Below are 8,521 nucleotides of genomic sequence, written 5' to 3'. Positions count from 1 at the left end.
GTGAGGGCAGGCCATTGTTAAGGAGAACAGAGAACCCTGGACTTATTCCAAAATGGCTGCTTACTCCATCCTCCTGCCAAAAACATGTGGGGATTTTTCTTTGATCTTCAACCTGAGAACCTAGTGGTTCTCGGCATCCAGAAGTTTTTATTTCTCATGTTAGTCCATGCTCAGTCTCCAGCTATTAGTCAATTATCCTTTGATTGTTCTTAACAAGCTCCAGCCGTGGCTGCTGATGCCACTAAGCTGTGATTTCCTGTATTCTGACTCCAGTTTTCAGGGCACTAGTTTGCCTTGTGAAGTCAGTTCTGATGAATCTAAGAAGAGTAATTGTTTTTCAGTTTGTTTAGCTTTTTCCTTATTGTAGCACAGGATGACAACTTCCAAACTGTACACGTCAGACCAGAGATCGGAAGTCTACAAATTTTCAATCCATATAGTTGGTACTTTTTTTTCTGGTATGACTTCTGTCACATAATTTTGAGATTCACCCATGTTGTTGCATGTGTCAATAGTCTTGTTATTTTTTTTTTTTTAATTTTTTTTTTCAACGTTTATTTATTTTTGGGACAGAGAGAGACAGAGCATGAACGGGGGAGGGTCAGAGAGAGAGGGAGACACAGAATCGGAAACAGGCTCCAGGCTCTGAGCCATCAGCCCAGAGCCCGACGCGGGGCTCGAACTCGCGGTCCGCAAGATCGTGACCTGGCTGAAGTTGGACGCTTAACCGACTGCGCCACCCAGGCGCCCCAGTCTTGTTATTTTTTATTACAGGGCAGCAGTCCATTGTTTAGATATACCATAATTTGTTTACTCATCTGCTGATCAAAATTTGGGCTGTTCCATTGTTTAGATATACCATAATTTGTTTACTCATCTGCTGATCAAAATTTGGGTTGTTTACAGTTATTGACTATTGCAAATAAAGCTGCTATAAACAAAAGCATGTAAGACTTTGAATGAACAGATTTTTTTTTTCCTTTGAGCGAATTCCTAGGAGAGGAATGGCCAGGTATTTTGCTATGTGTGTATTTAATTCTTCTTAAACTGCCAAAAAAATTCCCTAAATTGTTTTACTATTTTACACTGTCACCAGCAGTGTATGAGAGTTCTACTTCACATCCTCACCAACTCTTGATCTGGTTAAGTTTTGTTAATTTTAGTCATTCTAAAGGGTGTTTAGTAGAATCTCATGCTTTTAATTTACATTTTCATGACTAATGATGATCATCTTTTCATGTCCTTATCTACTTTTGGTATATCATTTGTGGTGTTCATTCAAATCTTTTGCCCATTTGGTTCTGGTGGTAGGGGGTGATGATGAAGGTCTTTTTTGTTTCTGTTATTAACTTGTATTTTTTTTTATGTATTTTAGATACAAATCCTTTGTCTGATATATGTATTCTAAGTATGTCTTCTCATAATATGGTTTGTCTTTTTCCCCCTCTTAATTATAATTTTCAAAGTGCAAAGGCTTTTAACCGTGGAGCTGTCGCAATTATTTTTTTATGGTTTTGCTGAATTGTAAGCAATTTCTCTTGTTTTCTTATAAAGCTTTTTTGTTTGTTGTTTTCTATTTTTTTTAATTTTTTAAATATTTATTTTGAGAGAGAGAGAGTGCACGCAAGTAGGGGAGGGGCAGAGAGAGAGAGGGAGAGAGAGAATCCCAAGAAGGCTCTGCACTGTCAGTAGAGAGTCCAACGCAGGGCTTGAACTCATGAACCACAGGATCATGATATGAACTGAGATCAAGAGTCAGATGCCTAACTGACTGATCCCCCAGGTGCCCCTCTTCTAAAGTTTTATAATTTTAATTTTTATGTTTAGGTCTATAATCCCTTTTTAGTTATTTTTACATGTGGCAAGAAGTAAAAGTCAATAGAATGCATCATTTTTTAGCTGCTTTCAAAACTGCTTATATGTCTTTATATTCCTTGTTTTTTTCAGTACTTTGATTATGCTGTGTCTAGGCATGCTATTTTTCCTTTTGTTTTTATATCCCATTGGGGGTTAAATGAGCTTCTTTCCATTGCTTTCAAGTGCATTTTCCATGGTCTTATGGAGAAGAGTTATAATAGCTGCTTTAAAATCTTTTTTTCATATTTTAAACTCCAAGTCACTTTATGATTAGCATTTGTTGTCTTCTCTCCCGAAAATTGCTCACATTTACTAGGCAATTTATGATTGTATTTTATAAATTATGGCATGTTACTTGTGTAGACCCTGAAACATGTTATAATCTTCGGGCGAATGTAATGATTTTTATCCATATACGTACAGACCCAAGTACTGTTTCACTTTCCCAAGGTTATGGCTCACATGTAAGTTGGGTTCTTTAAGGCACTGCTATGCTGGTTTGGGTTTGTCCCACACATGCAGAATTCAGGAGTGAGCCTAAGATCTGCAGCTTTTTATGCATAATTTGGGATTCCTTTCTGATCTGGGATTTTCCTTCCTCATACTCCAGCTTCCAGGGTGTCTTTTCCCTGTTTCCTCTGGCCAGAAAAATAGGGCTACTATTGGTGGTTTGGTGCTCTGCCCTCATCACCCCACAGCTCTGCAACAGAGGTCTGCATTCAGAGCAAAGCCCATTAGGAGACAGAAAGCAAACTGAGAAACTCACGTATGTGGTCCCTTAAATTTTGATTTTCCCCCACAATCAGCTTGCTGTTGTTTAATTTTAGAGGCCAGACGTGGTGTGTTTTTGTGTTTTATCTAGGGGTTTTAATTGTCATTAGCTGGAAAGGTAGACCCAGTGAACTTAGGCCACCATGATAGATCTGGAACCAAGTTGCATATTTCTTTTAAAGGTTACTCTTAAGTATTTCATCTTTTAATAGTGAATACAAAATGTATTCTCTTCCATTATAAAATTATATCTTTTAACTGGTTATTGCTTATATACGTGAAGGCCATGTATTTGCATATATTAACTTTTTATCTTTCTATATTATTGTTATTATTTGTGTTTTATCATTTATTCCTTTGAGTTATTTAATCATAGTCTCTCAAAAAAAGATACAGATTTGCTTCTTTTTCCAATTTCATGTTGGTAATCATTTTCTCTTCTCTAAATATATAGGCTAATACCTGGAATATGTTGTTAGTGAAAGAGAGTGGACATCTTTAACTCTATTCTGACCCTAGTGGAACTACCTCTAAAGTTGTACTGTTAAGTCAAATATGGCTTTAGAAATGAGTTCTACATATTTAGTGTTAAAGCAGAAGCAATACTTTTTCATTGAGTTTATTATTTTCTTTTAATCAGCAACGGGTGCTGAATTTTGTCAAAGGTCTTTTTAGGATCTATAAGAAATCAGCATTTATTATTTCTCCTTAGCTAGTAAAGGTAATGAACTGTCTTAACAGATTTCCTCATATTAAATCACTTGGGAATAAATCACCTGATCATGGGTATTTTTATAAATATACCATTGGAATTTGTTTGCTGGTGTTTAACTTTGAATTTTGGCATTATTATTAAAAAATGAGACTGGTTCTTAAGTTTTCTTTGTATATTTTATTGATTTGGCCATCAATGTCATACTTGCTTCATTAAAGAAATTTGGAAGTTTCCCTTCTTTTTCTATGCTCAGGAGCAAGGATGATGGAGTATCTTTGAGAAAAATATCTGAATCTGGTGCTTCTTGTGGGATAATTCTTTCATATCTCACTGGTTTTTCCTGTCAAAAATTATTTGCTTGAAACTTTTATCTCTGTTGAGGTCAATTTTGGCACATTGTATTTTTGTAGGAAGCTATCCGTTTCATTTTAATTTTCATATATTTGCATTGAGCTGTGCAAAACAATCTGTTATGACTTTTATAATTTTCTCTTTTTCAAAAGTTATTTCCCTCACACCATTTATTTTATGAATATACCCTTTCTCCTCTTTTTCTGGGTTCGATTAGCTAGTAGTTTGTCTATTTTGGTGATTTTTCACCAAAATTCAATGTTTTGATTTATTTAGTTAGTTTTACCATTTTTCTACTTCCTATTCCATTGATTTGTACTTCTTTATTTTAAAATTTTCTTTTAAGAGAAACCCTTTTGCACTGCTAGTGGGAATATAAACTGGTATAGCCACTCTCGAAAACAGTATGAAGGGTACTCAAAAAATTAAAAATAGAATTACCCTATGACCCAACAATTGTACTACTAGGTATTTATCCAAAGGATACAAAAATGCTGGTTTGAAGGGGCTCACCCCCAGTGTTTTTAACAGCACTATCAACAATAGCCAAAGTATGGAAAGAGTCTAAATGTCCATTGACTGATGAATGGATAAAGATGTGGTGTGTATACACACACACACACACACACACACACACACACACACACTGGAACATTACTTGGCAATCAAAAAGAATGAAATCTCACCATTTGCAACAACTTGGATGGAACTAGAGTATATTATGTGAATAACTGAAATAAGTGAAATAAGTCCGTCAGAGGAAGACAAATATATGATTTAACTCATATGTTAAGACAAATATATGATTTAACTCATAAGTGTTAAGAACCAAAACAGATGAACATAGGGGAAAGGAAGCAAAAATAAGATAAAAACAGAGAGGGAGGCAAACCATAAGAGACTCTTAAATACACAGAACAAACTGAGGGTTGCTGGTGGGGTGTTGGGTGGAGGGATGGGCTAAATGGGTGATGGGCATTAAGGAGGGCACTTGTTGGGATGAGAACTGGGTGTTAAAATGATGAATCACTCAGTTCTACTCCTGAAATCATTATTACACTATATGTTAACTAACTTGGATATAAATTTTTTAAAAATTAAAAAAAAACAAAAAAAAAATTTTTCTTCTTTTTCCCTCCTATCCTTCTGAGTTGGGGATTTAATTGGTTTCTGTTTTTAATTTTTATCTACCTAAGTATCACAAGTGTGTAGTGCTATGCATTTTCCTCTAATCACAACTTTAATTGTATCTCACAAATTTTTTAGGAAGGGTTCATGTGTAGAGTATTTACTGAGTTTTTGTCTGCATCAGACTTTTTCTATAGGACTTATATTTAAAAGACAGCTTGCCTACATATAAAATCATTGGTTTACAGTTTCTTCAGTTTTTGAAAGTTGTTATTCCATTATTTTCTTAATTTATGATCTTATTTTCTTTGTGACTTGGCTTTTTCGTGTGGATGCACAGAAGATTGCTTTTATATATTTGATGTCTAATAGGTTTATTAGATTATGTTGTAGAGTTGACCATTCTAGGCCATTTTTTCCCAAGTACACAATGGGTTCTTTTATTTTATTTTATTTTTTTAATTTTTTTTTTCAACGTTTATTTATTTTTGGGACAGAGAGAGACAGAGCATGAACGGGGGAGGGGCAGAGAGAGAGGGAGACACAGAGTCGGAAACAGGCTCCAGGCTCTGAGCCATCAGCCCAGAGCCCGACGCGGGGCTCGAACTCACAGACCGCGAGATCGTGACCTGGCTGAAGTCGGACGCTTAACCGACTGCGCCACCCAGGCGCCCCACAATGGGTTCTTTTAATTCATGGACCCAAGTTTTCTCTTATTTATGAAATTTTTCTTGGATTACAGTTTAAATATTAGTTCTCTTGTCCACGGTTCTGTTTTTCTTTTTTAGAAATTTGATTATGTATACAGTTGACCCTTGGACCACATGAGGGTTAGGGGTACTGACCCTCCTTGCAGCTGAAAGTCCATGTATAAGCTTAGACTGCCCCAAATTTCACTATTAATAGCCTACTATTGACTGAAAGCCTTTCTGGGAACATAAATAGTCAATTATCACATATTTTGTATGTTATATGAATTATATACTATATTCTTACAATAAAGTAAGCTAGAAAAAAAGTTAAGAAAATCAAAAGGAAGAGAATATACATTTATAGAACTGTACTGTATGTATAAAAAAAAATCTGTGTATAAGTGGCTTCTTTCTTTCCTTTTATCTTCAAGCATCCAAAGAATGCCTCTCCTTTCCAAGTTGGCTCTTCTCCCATAGAAATTATATCTCTCCAAGACTGCCAAAATTTCTTCTTCATCCTTCAAGCTATTTCATTTTGATCCTTTAGTAGTTATGTTCTGATCCATTTGGCCTTAGACCTGTTCTAAGTATTGTCCACATTTGGAATGGACTCTCTTTTATGGGAGTGATTTTTATCTGTGTACTGCCATGTTGGTTTCTCACTTGGATAATGGTTTCCTGTGTACTGTCTGTTATGGCATGGCTCTAGAGCTGGCTTTGGAATATTTTGGAATATTTGTTCCTCATATACACATGTAATTTCACATATTACATCCTGCCTTCTAGTTTTGCTATAAAAACCAGTGGTGAATCGTTCTTGTTTAATTTTCTTTCACGTTTATTTTATTTTTGAGAGACAGAAGGAATGGGGTAGGGTCAGAGAGAGAAGGAGACACAGAATCCAAAGCAGGCTCCAGGTTCCACACTGTCAGCAGAGAGCCCGACATGGGGCTTGAACTCACGAACCGTGAGATCGTGACTGAGCTGAAGTCAGATACTTAACTGACTGAGCCACCCAGGAGCCCCAAGTGGTGAGTGGTTTTATTTACTCTTCATACGGATCTGCATGCTTTTTTTGACAATGTATGGAGAGATTTGAATTAGAAAACTGCAATTGACCTACAGGAACCCAAAAATCTATAATTGTACTCTTGGTGTCCTCCTCAATCCAGTGGTTTTACAGATTTTTTTTTTCCATTTCCACTTGGAAGGAAGTGTCTCTTTAAATTTTTATTTCTTCTCATAAGATATTTATTAAATAAATTAATAGATGAACATTTGGTATCAAATTTACATATATACACACATTTATACATATTTTATATATTTATATACATTTTATATATAAAATTGTATATATGTACATTTTACACACACACACACATATATACATATATATTTATAAATTGGTTTCAGTGTTAATGACAATCTTCTTATATGATTTTTTCCCCTATTCCTTAATTCTTTATTTCATTTACCTCAGTTGGCTAAAATATCTTGAAACAGATTGTTCAAATGTAATAGGTAGATGGTATACTTTCTGAGCCACTGAATATCTAAAAGATTGTTTTTCTCTTGCCTTCACACCTAAGTGACCACATTTTGTGACTCACATTCTTGGGTCATGACATTTTCCACTATTTTGTGGTTGCCTGGTGTTCAATGTCAAAAAAGTTTAAGGTTCATCTGGTTGTCTTCCTTTATAAATAACTTTCTTGTTTTCATTTTGTTGCCTGGGGTTTAGCTATCAATGTTATACTCACTTGGTAAAAGAATTTAGTAGATGTCTATTTTATTCTACCTCAGTGAACATTTTAAACAATTCTGAAGTTATCCTCTCCTTAGTAGAATTCCCTTGTGATACCATTTGGGGACTGATGCTTTTTTATTTATATATTTATTTATTTATTTATTTATTTAATCTCTTTGACATCTTTCTCTGTTTCCTGCATGGTATTTGATCTGTTCATATTTTGTCTTTGGTCAATGTTTGGTTTTTATAATTTCCTAGAAAATCAACCATTTCATCTAAATCCTAGAACATATTCTCTTAAGCTGATAAAATCATCCTTGTAATTATTATAATTAGTTTGTAAATTTGTGCTATCCTCATTTCTAATTTAGTTTTTTATCAATTTATCTGTCTCTATTTTATTATCATTGTTTTCATTTTTATCAAAGAATCACCTCTCAGATTTATGATATCCATTTGTGATTTTTAACTAATTAATTCCTAGTCATTTACTTAGGGTTATTATTATTTGCAATTACCTTTTTCTGATTTATTAATTAGGTTCTTAATTTCTACATAATCTGGGCTTATAAACTCCATCTTCTGCTCTGTGATTGTTATCCTCATATTTGCATTAGTTTCAGATTTATAGCTAAATGAATCAAATGTTCATGCCAGACCTTTTTCTAGAAGGTCTGCATTTAAATCTCAGTCGAGTAAAGTTTTCTTTAGTGTCTTCAAGTGTCTTTAAGACAAGCTCAAGGAAACTTAGACTTGGCATGTTTCACACTATTTATCTGTCAGCTCTATACCTTAATCGTGGATTAGCTAGGTATAAAATATTTGGATCACATTTTCTTCCCTTGAGAATTTTATAACACTTTTAGATTGGAAGTTGCTATGGAAAAGTCTGAAATTAATCTTATTTTTTTTTCCCCATAACAGATGACTAGCTTTCACTGGTCAGTCTTATTTTCTTATCTTTGAAACTGATCATTTTGCCAGAATATTATTTCTTTTTTTTCCCCTACAGTTTTTTTAATTTTTAGACAGGCAGAGAGGGTGCCAGCCGGGAGGGGCAGAGACAGAGGGAAAATCTCAAGCAGGCTCCCTGCTGGCAGCACAGAGCCCATGTGGGGCTTGAACTCACAAAAACCGTAAGAGATCATGACCTGAACAGAATCAGGAGTCCGATGCTTAACAGACTGAGCCACGCAGGCGCCCCCAGAATATTATTTCTTAGTGCTGATGATTATGTAAACATTTTTCCATGGC

Source organism: Prionailurus bengalensis, chromosome C2 (assembly GCF_016509475.1).
Source record: "Prionailurus bengalensis isolate Pbe53 chromosome C2, Fcat_Pben_1.1_paternal_pri, whole genome shotgun sequence".
NCBI lineage: Eukaryota > Metazoa > Chordata > Mammalia > Carnivora > Felidae > Prionailurus > Prionailurus bengalensis.
Note: the sequence above shows the minus strand (reverse complement) of the source record.